Source organism: Pristiophorus japonicus, chromosome 6 (genome assembly GCF_044704955.1).
Source record: "Pristiophorus japonicus isolate sPriJap1 chromosome 6, sPriJap1.hap1, whole genome shotgun sequence".
Classification (NCBI taxonomy): domain Eukaryota; kingdom Metazoa; phylum Chordata; class Chondrichthyes; family Pristiophoridae; genus Pristiophorus; species Pristiophorus japonicus.
Window position 1 is genome coordinate 4,650,179 of NC_091982.1, and position 15,615 is coordinate 4,665,793.

General features: G+C 47.3%; 1 protein-coding gene across 1 annotated transcript in view; it reads right to left on the reverse strand.

Moving 5' to 3' along the window:
• The window catches only part of mid2 (midline 2), a 278,557-nt gene extending 271,195 nt beyond the window's left edge, over positions 1-7,362 (reverse strand). The window contains exon 1 of the mRNA XM_070882565.1: positions 7,124-7,362. The gene's annotated coding sequence lies outside the window, so the exon portion shown is untranslated. The remainder of the gene's footprint in view (positions 1-7,123) is intronic.
• Positions 7,363-15,615: the final 8,253 nt, after the last annotated feature.

Consider the following 15,615-nt stretch of genomic DNA (forward strand, 5'->3'; position numbering starts at 1 on the left):
GTGTCGATGCCACTTACCATTGAAGGTAGGCCTGTGCTGCCCAGTGCCAACTGGCAGTGTTATAATGTGAATTTCAACCTCTTAATCTTAGTTTGTATTGTTTTAGCGTTATATTAGCACCATTAACATGGTAGGGCTCATTCAACTGCCACCAAGCCCAATATAAATTCACTGGATTTAATTAGCCTAGCCGGAGGGTAGACCCAGCAAAGAACATGTCCTGTTCACTGGTCTTAGTGGATTCTGCAAGTTTACTTTGGGATTGCTGGCTGCATATGACCTACACATTGGGAGCAAACGGCACTTACATAGCACTAAACCCAACGTAGAAGGTGCAAACTCTTCTACTTAAATCCATCTAATGTAGTGCCTGCCTCACTCTGTTAATCGATCGATAAGAATTTGCTTCCTTGCAGCAATGAGCTCCTCCCTTTAGTGGTGGCATTCTTGTAGAGAGCCTACAGTGCATGGGAGATGACCACTCCACCTGTCAAAATGGATTGGAGTGGTAGGCCTTTAAATCCTGCACCAATACCCAATTTCCTAGCGATCTCCCAATTAGAGGATTATTTTCACACCAGCAGCTCCCAGAGATTGTGCAAGTGAAGATGATCCCTGGACCCTGCCCATTTGGAACATTTAGATTAACTGTTCCATTACTGATTGTAGAAGAACTGATTTTATGAAATCAATCGGAGACATAGTTTGAGAGAGACATGGCTGATTGCTGGAGATTTTAATAAATTAATTCTCTGCTTTGAAACATATATTCCATTGTGATAATTGGGTGGAAGTGGATTTTCATACAAATTAACAACTTGTGCAATATTCAGTGGTTTTTTCATGGTCTGTCATTTTGTTGAAAGCAATTGTCATGCTGGTCTTATAGCTCATGTTGATTTCACTTTGCAGGGCACTCAGCCATACTGACAGCTATTGAGCTGTTATAATCGGGGTTCAGATAAATCAATTGCAAGCAGATGATTTACAAGTTAAATTAAATCAGCATTCATAGATAGTTCAGTCCCAAACATGGATGAGCCCACAGCACCAGACTACCTTCATATACATCATGTCACAAAAGTGTTCGTGTTGGGAAATTAAATACACTCCCATCAGTATCAAGCGCTTAGACGTTTGCTCTTATAATATGCCTTCAATCCCCTCCATGCACTTCAAAAACACAGGGGCCAGAAAAAAAAAAAAGAGTGCACCTTATGGCACATTTCCACCAAATGTTTGGCAGAAATATGTCAGAAGGGGTTGGAAAGTAAGCCGTGACCTGGATATGTAGATCCTCAGGGCTTTGTTTGAGATGGAATCTCCAAACACCCCAAAGATAGTCACTGGTGTCAGAGGCCAGGGGAGGGGACATCAAGTTGGGATTTTCTACACCCCCCCAGCCTGGTGAAGCAGCAGGGGACTGGTACCCTGAGAGAGAGGAGGTGCACCAGTCCACCCACTGGCATATAGACTCGCCTGGAAATCCAGGGCCATTTTGTTGGCCAAAACCACTAAAGATTGAAGTTTTGTTACTGTAATTTTAAGGGGATCTGATGGGCACTGAGGACATCATTCTGTGTGTGGGGAGGGGGGGGGGGGTGTGCTGGGAGGGTCTCTATCTTCCCTAGAGTCTGCATCTGGTGCCAAAACTTTCAGCGTTCCCCTCTGCCAGGCGCTAGAGATGCATCCCTAGTACATAGGCACCAGCCTGGAGTATGTAAATAGCATGACCTCCCTCTGACCCTGCATACTGTGGCCATGTCAGAGGTCACCAGTGGGTGTAGCCCACAGATTCTCTGGCCCAAGATCTATTACAGTATTTTTCCATCATCCATAAATACATGAAAAATATCAACACTTCATTCTGTGCTCATTAAACTGATCATTCAGTGCTGGAGAACAGGGCATTTTTCTACTTTTGACTCAATGTTGATTTTAACCATACCCACCCAGCAGAAACCTGAATAGTAGAAAGTTAAAATCAACAAGGTGACTTACCCGCCGATGGCCCGCCCACTTTTGATTGGCACCTGCTCTTGAGTAGGCAGCAAGGGTACCCACCTGGAACTGGTAGGGTCCCTTTGTACATCAGGGCTGATGATGATGATTGGGGAGCAGTTCAAAATGCATGACAGGAGTACATAATTCCAAAAGAAGGCTTCACCAGATAAGACTGCCTACTACAACTTTATATGACAAACACATAAATTACACATTGATGGGAAGTGAAGACTGTGATGTTCAAATAATCTTAAAGTACTTTGAATAGTTACCATGTGTACACATTAACAGGGAACACAGCACCAATGGTTAGTATCTGTAACTCTGCTCACTCTATTCATCTCTATGTGGTTGCAAATTTCATACCTACAGAAGTACATCTACAGAGGGCTGCAACATGGCACCTGGCTGTCAAGATGTGTTTAAAATCATTTCAACTTCACAACTTACCCGTGCCTCTGCTGGCTTTGATCCTGCTTGCTACCAGCTTTTTTACGTTACTGGATCCTGGCACTACTAAAAACCAGGCAGTTAAAACGGAGAGAGTGGGGGCATAAACTCTGCAGGAACACTGGGGGGGGGGGTTAGTGCCCAGCCAGCAATTTGACCCCCCGCTCACATCATTCCCGCTGTGCGAGCAGGGTTAAAATTGAGGGTTACAGCATCTAAAGCAACAACGCTGAGCAGGACAGGGAGTCAAAGGGGAAAGTAATCAAGAGACAGTCGCATTGCTGAACTGCTATTCCTTACAGCGCCAATCAGAACATGGGCAGAAGGGGGAACAAGATCACCCCAATAGAAGGTCGATCAAGTTATAGGAAAATTGGTCAAAAGAGACAATTGAACAAATGTTTCCTCCATATTTCTTCCCCGTTTTCTCCACGATTGCTGAAGGCCGTGTCTCTGGCTGGAGTGTCGATCCACAGTGCTGTCAGCTCCATGATACCTCACTCATTCTCCATGTGTGAGCAGGACATTCAACCAGGAATGGCATCACAGCGAGCCCTATCCTGTCCTCACACACCAACATTTTATAGCAGGAATGCCATTTATTCCTCCAGCCCCAATGAATCAATGCAGAGGATAATTGTACTGCCCCAGTTACCTGAACTGAGAGCAATTAACTTGACACAATTGATCAAATCGGGGATCATCCTGGTCTGTAGGCTCAGTACCATATTAAACAGTCCATTTACCAGTTGAACAATTTCATTGAACAGTGTGTTTTCCTTTGGAAATTGAATATATCTGATAACTAGCGCAGAGAATTTAATTCAGAGCTTTTCGGGTGAGTGGGAGGAGGAGAAAGGTTGGGGCAGACCCACTGGGATATGAGATTATGTGGGTTTCTTTGAATTGCCAGCAAGATGTCAGCAAAGAATCAGAAATTGAATAGACCAGTTGCTCATCTCATTGTGTGGGTGTGTCTAGTTCAGATAAAATTGATTAGGTTTGCCTGTCTTTAGTCAGTCAAAGACGACAGATGAATTAGGCTGATCAAAGAACTGTGATTCCATAAAAATGTGCAATGACCAATAACAGACTCAGTGCTGGCAAACGCACACAGTACAATCTGTTATATTGAATAGATTGGAAAAACAGCACCGGCTGTCTCAGCCAGTATAAACTGTCCCAGTACTGACTGCGTCTACAAGAGCACTGATTCTCCTGCACTGCCTTTGCAGGGCTAACTTTGCTGGCGCTGAAGCCCGGATTTTAACCTGTGGCGTACAGGGGCCGGAATGAGAGGATAGGAGGGCACTCGCGGCCTAAAAGCAGGAGATTCCCAGGCACATGGTCACCAGCTGAGTGGCACTCCTATGCAAATCAACCTTGCAGGGCTTAGGCGGGCAGGCCATCAAAGCTGGCAAAAAGATCAAACTTGCGTCTAGCACAGGGATGGGCAATTATTTGGGCTGGAGGGCCACTTAACAAGTTTTGGTGAGTTGTTGAGGACCCACCAATGTTCCACCAATTGTGCGGTCCTGCGCAGACCGCTCCTGCCGCTGGAAGAGATCCTGCAGAGCGGCCGGCCACGCAGCAAATTTAAAGGGACCGCACACTAAAAAAAAAAGAGGCAACACTGCATAAACATTAACATAACACTGCATTAACATAAATTCAGGTAGGAGCCAGATGCTATCTTACATACAGAACATGTATTCGATACTGCTTAGAAATTAATCAAAGATAAAAGTTGAACGTGTTGTGGTATGTTCTGGTCTCTGTAAATCAGTGCTGTTAAACGGAACTGTACTCTCTCTCGAGCCTGTGTCAGTGTCAATTCCCCACCTCAGTTGCCCTTATGTCACTCTGCAAAGGTTTCAAATGCCGTCTCAATTGGTGCCAGATGAGAGCTCCCCTGCCGCCGTACTCTGGATACCGGGAGGGGAACGATGCAGCGCTGGGCACTTCCTTCGGTCAGGGATTTGGGGAGATGAGCAGCCATGACTCCACTCTAAAATGAATAGGGCATATTCGAGTACTCCATTGGGGCCCAGAATGACGGAACGGATCCTTGGGCCAGGGAGAATCGCTTTTGCTAATGGTTAATTTTAATGAAGTAGTACTATGTTTTTTCCCTTTGGCTGCAGTTCGGGTCTGTCTCTGACCCATGAGAAGCGAAAAGTGGATAGATGAATGTACAGCTCGAGCTCCGGCTCGCGTTCTATTTCTGTCCCATCCAGCGGGCCGGATAGAATGACTTGGCAGGCCACACACGGGCCAGACTTTGCCCACCACTAGTCTAGCACATTATGCCATTTATGAGGCTTTAATGTGCTGGATGCAAATTTCATCGATCTTTTTAGTGCAGTATCATCATAAGGATATAAGCGGGGAAGATAGTGAGGAAATTCAAGACCGTGTGATCTCCAGTGGCAGGACTAAGAGGTTGCAATATATCTAGAGCAAAGCTGGCGGCAAGCAGGATCAGAGCCAGAAACACACAGGTGTGTTCTTTTGTAAAAATTGGAGTGCTCCTCCTGGCCCCATGAGGAAATCTTGGGCCTCCCTGAATTTCCTCACTATCTTCCTCACTTACAGTATTATGCTCTTACTGCACTAAAGAGATCGATGAAATTTGCATTTAGCACATTAAATGCCCCCCCATCTCACGTAACCTCACTGGGAACTGTTTCCCTGGGTCCCCGGCAGTGGTGCACAGCTAGCTGATTACCCGCTCCCCAGGCTCCAGGCAGCAGTCATTGTGGAGACATTAAAATGAGACCGGGTGTTAAAATAGCCCCGGCCTCAAATTGCAGAGGGCTTGGCGGTTTACCGCTGACCTCTGCCCAACTTTTTTTTTAGCTTTCTCGTGCTTCCCCCGACAAGCTCTGGCCCCAGCCTGGTCTCCCCGCCACACGACAAAACACCTTTGAGTATCCGCAAGTCAGAGAGAGAGTATTTCACATGTTAGAGTTGGGACAGCTATCAGCGACTGGATCTTTCCCCCCAATTAACCACCTTACTTAAATTCCCAGCTTCACCAGCCCATCAATCTTCCTGTCAAAGCCACATGGGCCAAGATCTCACAAACAGTACATAAAATAGACTGATCCCGCCTGCTCCCCGTCTGACCTTTAAACATTTCCCAAGCATCAATGGCATTCCCCTCCTGGAGTAGTAATACCCAACCTCACCTCATTGTCCGTTTATCTCTCTGCTTGAATGCAACATGATCTAAAACGTGCCATGCCTGATTTCCATTTGTAATCCCTGCAAGAGGTTTTTTTAAAAAAAAACACTTGGTTCCAACATGATACAATTCCCTTCTGTCTCTCCGGGTCAGTGGTGAAAATATTGGTTTACAGGAAGCCTCAGCTCTTATTCTGGTAAATGGATAGCAGGTCAAGTTACAGTAACTGCAGGGGAAACTCCCCAAGCACAGACCCAGCCTCCATTCACATCCAAAGCGGTTCTTCATCAGGTGAGTTGTGTGTGATCTTGGTTAGGTTGTCAAATGGAGCAACTTGTAAAAAAAAATAATCTCTCTTACAAATCATACCGTTACTCTTGGGAAGGAAGAATTGAATCGGTGCATCCGGCTCCAGGGTTATACAGTTCCTGCTATTGGATCGCTCATTAATAAGTGTATGCCACAAGGCCCAGACTCTCCTTCCGTCCTGCTTTAATGAGGCAGTGTCTTTTTTCAACTCTCTCATTTTCCCTGCTCCTCCTGAAGGCACCGGCAGTTCAACAGGTGCTGGCAGTTATCCATTCTGTGTGCGAGAGCCGGAACAAAAAGAGTGCTGGTAGGCTGTTCAACTGTGAGGGCATCACGGCTGTGGCCAGTCCTGTCCTTAATTACATACGCACTCGTGCATTTTCCAACTAACATTTACCCTTCCCAGTTTGGGAGAGGGTAGAGTGTGGTACTAAGGTAACTGCTGTAACCCCTACTACCACCCAAACTCCAATCAGCTAGCTGTATAGAGCACCAGGGTCTTTGCTGATCTGTGTGGCCCAGGACTACAGTATGCAGAGCATCAGGCTCTTTTAAAGAACATTTTGAGGGTGGAATTAGTGGTTGAATTTACAAATTATAGGAGAGAACATTTTAACATGTCATTTTCTAAAACACACCAGTACCAGCATTGTTCAAATTCATGCAAATTATTACCCTCCTTGCTATAAAATGAGAGCACACTTTTCTACCAGTGCTGTGTTCCCCACAATCTGTTAGTAGCACAAGTATCTTTGCACTGGCTACAAATGTGCAGAAAGCCAGGCATCGTACAGATCTGTAACTAAGGTCACACCATGCAATTTAAGTACAACCTGTCCTTCAAATATCCTGTCGCACTTGATTAACCTCTTTCAATGGTGCTGGAAGACTAAAATTTTAACATTGTCTCGGTAACAAATACCAGTTTAAAGAGATTTAGGTGTACATTTTTTCCATACAAGAATTTTAAGCTGTGGAAGTGAAGAAATAAGATTTTTATGTGTCTTTAATAAACTTCTTGCTGCTAAAAAAAAAATTACGTAAAATATTTCAAAGTTATGTAGAGAGAGACTCTGGACAAGCCCCACAACAATTGAATTTTTAACACACCATCTGTGCTGTTGATTTGGCACTAGCATAGCTTTCTCCATTCTTTACTTCTTTAGGTCTTACCTTCCATCCGTCAGTGTTCACTTCCCTTGCCAACAGTCTGTGTTTACCTCTCCCTCTCTGTATCTCTCTCTCGCTTCCGCTGCCTAGCTCGCAGCAACGTGAGTGAAGCTCAGTCCGGTTTTTCCGTGCAAGAGCTTTTCAAACTATGCTCATTCACTCTACTCGATCACCCACCCCCGCTCCAATCTCACCAGCAAATGGCAAGGCGGGAGCAGAGATACAGAGCCCAGAGCCCAACCACCAGCTTCCCAGGGGATAGGTGACTAAAGCTGCCAGAACGACTTTCATCTCACAAGCAGCTGGGATCAATTAAAATGCTGCTTCACTGCAATTGGCTGGGCCACGGATATCCTCCCACCCTCCGCTGATTGCCTTTTCCTAGTTCCAGCTCTGTAGGAAGCACCAACATTCTTTGTGCTATTAATCCAACTGTCTGGAAACACTCTGGGTAGTGGAAAAACAATGGAATTCTCTTGCTGCTATATATGGTCACACGCTATCCACTTTAACAGTTTTGGAGGAAATCTTTTCTTGAGCTGTTAGCAATCTAGATTTCAAAAGAGATTCTGTTGCCTTCAGCAATTGCCTGGAACAGCATCACATCAACAGGGAAAAACAACATCTATATTTCTAGGATTTCAGAGGTTATATAATTCTTATTTTATTACATTTCTGCCCTCCAGCTTTCTTTCATGTTCTCCTGTTCCACTTACTCTGGCTGGAACTCTCGCCTCTGAGTAAAAAGGTTGTGGGTTCAAGCCCCACTCCAGAAAGTTGAGTTTGCAATCTAGGCTGACACTTCAGTGCAGCGGTGAAAGGAGTGCTGTACTGTCGGAGGTATTGTCTTTCAGATGAGATGTTAAACAGAGGCACTGCCTGTCCTCTCAGATGGATGTAAAAGATCCCACAGCACTATTTTGAAGAAGAGCAGGAGAGGCCTCTGTTGTGTATCTGTAAAGCATGCACTCCCATGTTTCGCCACCAGGGAGCGCATCCCCTGAAGTCCCAAGGGATCCCAGCATCCCTTGTGAGCACTGTATATAAGCTGGACCCTAAGGCCTGTTCCTCACTCTGGAGTGTCTTATTAAAGACTGAGGTCACTGTTACTTTAAGCTTCCTGTGTGCAGTCTCATCTGTGTTAGGAACACAATTTGGCGACGAGAATATGAATCCAACGCAAAGATGCAGCAAACTGTGGGCATCCTGGAGAAGTTCTCGGAGGGTGAGGACTGGGGAGCCTATGTCGAACGGCTAGACCAGTACTTTGTAGCCAACGAGCTGGACGGAGAAGGAAGCGCTGCAAAAAGGAGAGCGGTCCTCCTCACAGTCTGCGAGGCACCGACCTACAGCCTCATGAAGAATCTTCTGGCTCCGGTGAAACCCACAGATAAGTCGTATGAGGAGCTGTGTACACTGGTTCGGGAGCATCTTAACCCGAGGGAGAGCATCTTAACCCGTGGCGAGGTATCAGTTCTACACGTGCCAGCGATCTGAAGGTCAGGAAGTGGCGAGCTACGTCGCCGAGCTAAGGCGACTTGCAGGACAATGTGAGTTTGATGGCTACCTGGAGCAGATGCTCAGAGACTTTTTTGTACTGGGCATTGGCCACGAGACCATCCTATGAAAACTTTTGACTGTAGAGGCACCGACCCTCAGTAAGGCCATTGCGATAGCACAGGCGTTTATATCCACAAGTGATAACACCAAACAAATCTCTCAGCACACAAGTGCTAGCGATATTCATAAAATAACTGGAACTGTGTTTGCGAACAGAAATGTACAGGGCAGAAACCACGAGTCTGCAACTGCCAGCAGGCCTCAGGTGATCCAGATGACTCAGAGTCCCCAACAAAGGATGAATGCAAGGCAATTCACACCTTGTTGGCGTTGTGGAGACTTCCATTCAGCCTATTCATGCCTCTTCAAAGGGTATGTTTGTAAGAGCTGTGGAACAATGGGGCACCTCCAACGAGCTTGCAAATGAGCTGCAAGCTCTGCAAAACCTGCTAACCACCACGTGGCAGAGGAAGATCGGTCCATGGTGGATCAAAGCAATTTCGAGCCTCCGAGAGAGGAGGCAGATGCTGAAGTACACTGGGTGCACACATTTTCGACGAAATGTCCACCTATAATGCTAAATGTAAAATTGAATGGCTTACCCGTAGCCATGGAACTGGACACTGGCACTAGCCAATCCATCATGAGTAAAAAGATGTTTGCGACTGTGGTACAACAAGGCATTCAGACCAGCCCTGAGCCCCATCCACATGAAAGTGAGAACGTACACCAAAGAGCTTATCACTGTCCTGGACAGTGCCATGGTCAAGGTCACCTACAAGGTGCCACTTTGGATTGTCCTGGGCGATGGCCCCACACTGCTTGGAAGGAGCTAGCTGAGCAAAATGCGCTGGAACTGGGATCACATCCGAGCGCTATCACATGTCGATGAGTCCTCATGTACCCAGATTCTTAACAAATTTCCTTCCCTTTTGAGCCAGGCATTACAAACTTTTCCAGGGTGAAGGTGCAGATCCACTTGGTCCCAGAGGCACAACCCATTCACCACAAGGCACGAGCGGTACCTCACATGATGAGTGGAAATCGAGCTGGACAGGCTGCAACTCGAGGGCATCATCTCCCCAGTGGAATTCAGCGAGTGGGCTAGCCCGATTGTTCCAGTACTCAAAAGTGATGGCACGGTCAGGATTTGCGGCGATTATAAAGTAACTATTAATCATTTCTCGCTACAGGACCAATACCCGCTACCGAAGGCAGACGACCTATTTGTGACGTTGGCAGGAGGCAAGATGTTCACCAAGCTCGACCTGACTTTGGCCTACATGACGCAGGAGATGGAGGAGTCTTCGAAGGGCCTCACCTGCATCAACACGCACAAGGGACTGTTCATCTACAACAGATGCCCGTTTGGAATTTGGTCGGCTGCAGCGATCTTCCAGAGAAACATGGAGAGCCTACTCAAGTCGGTACCACACACGGTGGTTTTTCAGGATGACATATTGGTCACTGGTTGGGACACCGCCGAGCACCTACAAAACCTGGAGGAGGTCCTCCAGCGACTGGATCGCGTAGTGCTGCGGCTGATGAGGTCAAAATGCATCTTCATGGCAACAGAAGTGGAGTTTTTGGGGAGAAAGATCGCGCTGGATGGCATTCGGCCCACAGACGCCAAGACAGAGGCTATCAGGAACGCACACAGGCCACAGAACGTCACGGAGCTGCGGTCGTTCCTGGGACTCCTCAATTATTTTGATAACTTCCTACCGGGGTTAAGCACCCTTTTATAGCCCCTACGTGTGTTATTGCGCAAAGGTAAGAACTGGGTATGGGGAAAAAAACAAGTAATTGTTTTTGAGAAAGCCAGAAACACTTTATGCTCCAACAAGCTGCTTGTATTGTATAACCCGTGTAAAAGACTTGTGCTAGCATGTGACGCGTCGTCATATGGAGTCGGGTGTGTATGACAACAAGCCAATGTTGCGGGGAAGTTGCAACCTGTCGCCTATGCTTCCAGGAGCTTGTCTAAGGCTGAGAGGGCTGCAGCATGATTGAGAAAGAGGCATTAGCGTTTGTGTTCGGGGTAAAGAAAATGCTTCAGTACCTGTTTGGCCCCAAATTTGAGCTGGAAACTGGTCACAAGCCCCTCACATCCCTGTTCGCTGAAAACAAGGGGATAAATACTAATGCCTCAGCCCGCATACAAAGGTGGACACTCGTGCGATCAGCGTATAACTATACCATCCGCCACAGGCCAGGCACCGAGAACTGTGCGGATGCTCTCAGTCGGCTACCATTGCCCATCACGGGGGTGGAAATGGCGCAGCCTGCAAACTTGTTGATGGTCATGAAACCGTTTGAAAATGATAAATCACCTGTCACGGCCCACCAGATTAGGACTTGGACCAGCCAAAATCCCCTGCTATCCCTAGTAAAAAACAGTGTACTGCATGGGAGCAGGGCCAGCATCCCCGTTAAACTGCAAGAGCTAATCAAGCCGGTTCCAGCGGCGAAAGGATGAGCTGTCCATTCAGGCAGACTGCCTGTTGTGGGGTAACCACGTAGTGCTACCCAAAAAGGGCAGGAAGACGTTCATCTCGGATCTCCACAGCACACACCCGGGTATAGTAATGATGAAAGCGATAGCCAGATCCCATGTGTGCTGGCCTGGTATCGACTCTGACCTAGAGTCCTGTGTACGGCAATGCAGCGTGTGTGCTCAGTTGAGCAACGTGCCCAGAGAGGCACCACTAAGCTTGTGGTCCTGGCCCTCCAGACCATGGTCGAGGATCCATGTCGACTATGCGGGCCCGTTTCTCAGTAAAATGTTCCTGGTGGTGGTGGATGCTTTTTCAAAATGGATTGAATGTGAAATAATGTCGGGAAGCACCGCCACCGCCACCATTGAAAGCCTGAGGGCCATGTTTGCCACTCACGGCCTGCCTGACATACTGGTCAGTGACAACGGGCCATGCTTCACCAGTGCCGAATTTAAAGAATTCATGACCCACAATGGGATCAAACATGTCACCTCGGCCCCGTTTAAACCAGCCTCCAATGGGCAGGCAGAGCGGGCAGTACAAACCATCAAACAGAGCCTCAAACGAGTCACAGAAGGTTCACTCCAAACCCGCCTGTCCCGAGTACTGCTCAGCTACCGCACGAGACCCCACTCGCTCACAGGGGTGGCCCCGGCTGAGCTACTCATGAAAAGGACACTTAAAACCAGACTCTCGCTGGTTCACCCCAACCTGCATGATCAGGTAGAGAGCAGGCGGCAGCAATAAATGTAAACGATGGTCGCGCCACTGTGTCACGGGAAATTGATCTGAATGACCCTGTGTATGTGCTAAACTATGGACATGGTCCCAAGTGGATCGTGGGCACGGTGATAGCTAAAGAAGGGAATAGGGTGTTTGTAGTCAAACTAGACAATGGACAAATTTGCAGAAAGCACCTGGACCAAACGAGGCTGCGGTTCACAGACTGCCCTGAACAACCCACAGCAGACACCACCTGTTTCGAGCCCATAACACACACCCAAAGGATCAACGACACCACGCCGGACCAGGAAATCAAAACTATCACGCCCAACAGCCCAGCAAGGCCAGGCTCGCCCAGCAGCCCTGCAGGACCAACAACACGCCAGCCCAGCGAGGGCACAGCCAACACACCAGAACAGACATTTGTACCGAGGCGGTCCACCAGGGAAAGAAAGGCTCCCGACCGCCTCACCTTGTATAGTTTTCACTTTGACTTTCATGGGGGGGAGTGATGTTGTGCATGCACTCCTATGTTACGCCACCAAGGAGCTCATCCCCTGAAGTCCCAAGGGATCCCAGCATCCCTTGGGAGCACTGTATATAAGCCGGCCCCTAAGGTCTGTTCCTCACTCTGGAGTGTCTTATTAAAGACTGAGGTCACTGTTACTTTAACCTGCCTGTGTGCAGCCTCATCTGAGTTAGGAACACAATAATCTCCACGACTATTTATCCCTCAACCATCTCTAAACAAAAACAGATGATCTGGTCATTATCCAGATGTGGATCTCTGTTGTGAAATTAGCTGCCACATTTCCTAAATTACGACAGTGACGACACTTCAAAAGAAATTAATTGCCTGTAAAGTGCTGTGGGACAACCTGAGGTCATGAAAGGTACCAAAGTTCTTCCCCATCTTTCAGGTAGTTCCATGAACTTTCGCATAACTTGCCCAATTGGGCATTCTTCATGGTTGTGCCTATTCAACCATTAGAGACACCACAAACATGCCTGATCTTGCTCTCATCTGATACTTACACACATATTTTTAAATTTGTTTACGGGATGTGTACGTCGCTAACAAGGCCAGCATTTATTGCTCATCCCTAATTGCCCTTGAGAAAGTGGTGGTGAGCTGCTTTCTTGAAACGTTACAGTCCTTGTGGTGAAGGTACTCCCACAGTTAGGCAGGGAGTTCCAATATTTTGACCTTGCGAAGACGAAGGAACGCAGATATATTTGCGAGTCAAGGTGCTGTGTGATTTGGAGGGGAACTTGCAGGTGCTGGTGTTCCCATGCGTCTGCTGCCCTTTTCCTTCTCGGCTGTAAAGGTTGCAGCTTTGGGAGGTGCTGCCGAAAAAGAATTGACAAGTTGCTGCTCTGCATCTTGTAGATGGTACACACTGCAGACACGGTGCGCCGATGGTGGAGGGAGTGAATGGTTAAGGTGGTGAATGGGGTGCCAATCAAGCGGGCTACTTTGTCCTGGATGGTGTTGACATTCTTGAGTGTTGTTGGAGCTGCACTCATCCAGACAAGTGGAGAGTATTCCATCACACACCTGACTTGTGCCTTGTAGATGGTGAAAAGGTTTTGGGGAGTCAGGAGACAAGTCACTCGCTGCAGAATACCCAGCCTCTGGCCTGCTCTTGTCGCCACAGTATTGTGTGCCTGGTCCAGTTAAGTTTCTGGTCAATGGTAATCCCCAGGATACTGATGCTGGGAAATTCGGTGATGGTAATGCCGTTGCATGTCATGTGGCGCTGGTTAAACTCTCGCTTGTTGGAGATGGTCATTGTCTGGCACTTGTGTGGTGTGAATGTTATTTGCCACTTATCAGCCCAAGCCTGAATGTCATCCAGGTCTTGCTGCATGCGGGCATGGACTGCTCCAGTATCTGAGGAGTTGCAAGTGGAATTAAACACTGTGCAATCATCAGCGAACATCCCCGCTTCTGATGGAGGAAAGGTCATTGATGAAGCAGCTGAAGATGGTTGGGCCTGGGATACTGCGCTGAGGAACTCCTGCAGCGATGTCCTGAGGCTGTGATGATTGGCTTCCAACAACCACAACCATCATCCTTTGTGTTGGGTATGACTCCAGCCAGTGGAGAGTTTCCCCCAGAATCCCATTGACTTCAATTTTACTAGAGTTCCTTGATGCCACATTTGGTCAAATACTCCCTTGACTGGATATATTCTGCCTTTTTGGACAGGACATACCTGGCCAATTTTCCACATTGGGTAGATGCCAGCAATGTTCCCTCTTATTTTTTATTGAGGTGCATGGCCCCATTAAGGGGCTGCACGCCCCATTCACAATGCGCAAAACTTTACATTGAAAAAGCCAGTCCCGGGCTGCGCTGGATCGGCAGAGTGATATGCAGCCGCGCACTTTATAGAGAATGTTGGATTCTAGTTGCAGCTGTACTGGAACTACTTGGCTAGAGGCAAGGCTAGCTCTGGAGCACAAGTCTTTAGCACAACACCCAGGATGTTGTTGGTGCCCATAGCCTTTGCTGTGTCCAGTGCGCTCAGCTGTTTCTTGATATCACATGGAGTGAATCGAATTGGCCGAAGACTGACTTCTGTGATGGTGGGGACCTCAGGAGAAGGCCAGTATGAATCATCCACTCGGCACTTCTGGCTGAAGATGGTTGTAAACACTTCAGCCTTGTCTCTTGCACTCGTGTGCTGGGCTCCGCCATCATTGAGAATCAGAGCTTTCTCCTCCCATTAGTTGTTTAATGGTTCACCACCATTTATGACTGGATGTGGCAGGACTGCAGAGCTTTGATCTGATCCATCGGTTGTGAGATTGCTTCACTCTGTCTGTAGAATGTTGATTCCATTGTTCAGCATGTAGTCTGTGTTTAGGTTCACCAGGTTGGTATGTAATTTTTAGGTAGGCCTGGTGCTGCTTCTGGCATGTTCTTCTACACTCCTCATTGAACCGGCTTGATGGTAGACTGAGAGATATGCCGGGCCATGTGGTTACACATTGTGGTGGAATACAATTCTGCTGCCACTGATGGCCCACAGCGCCTCATGGATGCCCAGTTTTGAGCTGCTAGATCTGTTGTAGAATTTACCAATATTTCGCGAAGATTCCTGGTACCTTTCCCCTGCAGAGGAGAAGAATCCCTTTCTGGACTTTTAAAATGAAAGGAGGAAAAACTTCGGGACACAAATGAGTTTAAAGGGGCAGACGAGGCCTGCAGGGGATAAAAGGGGATGCATTCATGGAGACCACCTTCCCGCCCCACCCCGCCCCGCCAGTGTTTGGACTCATAGGAAAGAGAATTTAATTTGCAACTATCTACCAGAAAGTTTGAAATCCTAAAGTGCACATGGAAGAAACTACGAACTTTAATCGAATTTGGGATTTAAAAAAGATGAATGTTGGGTCTGCAAGAAAAGGTGTGGAGTCAAAAGGGCCAGTTTGGATATTGGAGCGAATCAAATTGTCTGGGAACTGTTTACCCTCTCAACCTGTCCCTAGATGATATTTACATTTTAACAATCGACCATGGAAGAAACATTATCCACCCCACCCAGAGGACCCAAATGTCACATACATATTCCAACACCTTTTCAACAGGCATAGAAATATCTGGCTCAGGCCAGACTATCACAATGGACAACAGCTCATCAACTTTGAAAAGCCTATTAACGCCAGATTAAAACCACTTAATCAGGTTTCAGTTAGCTGGGCTGC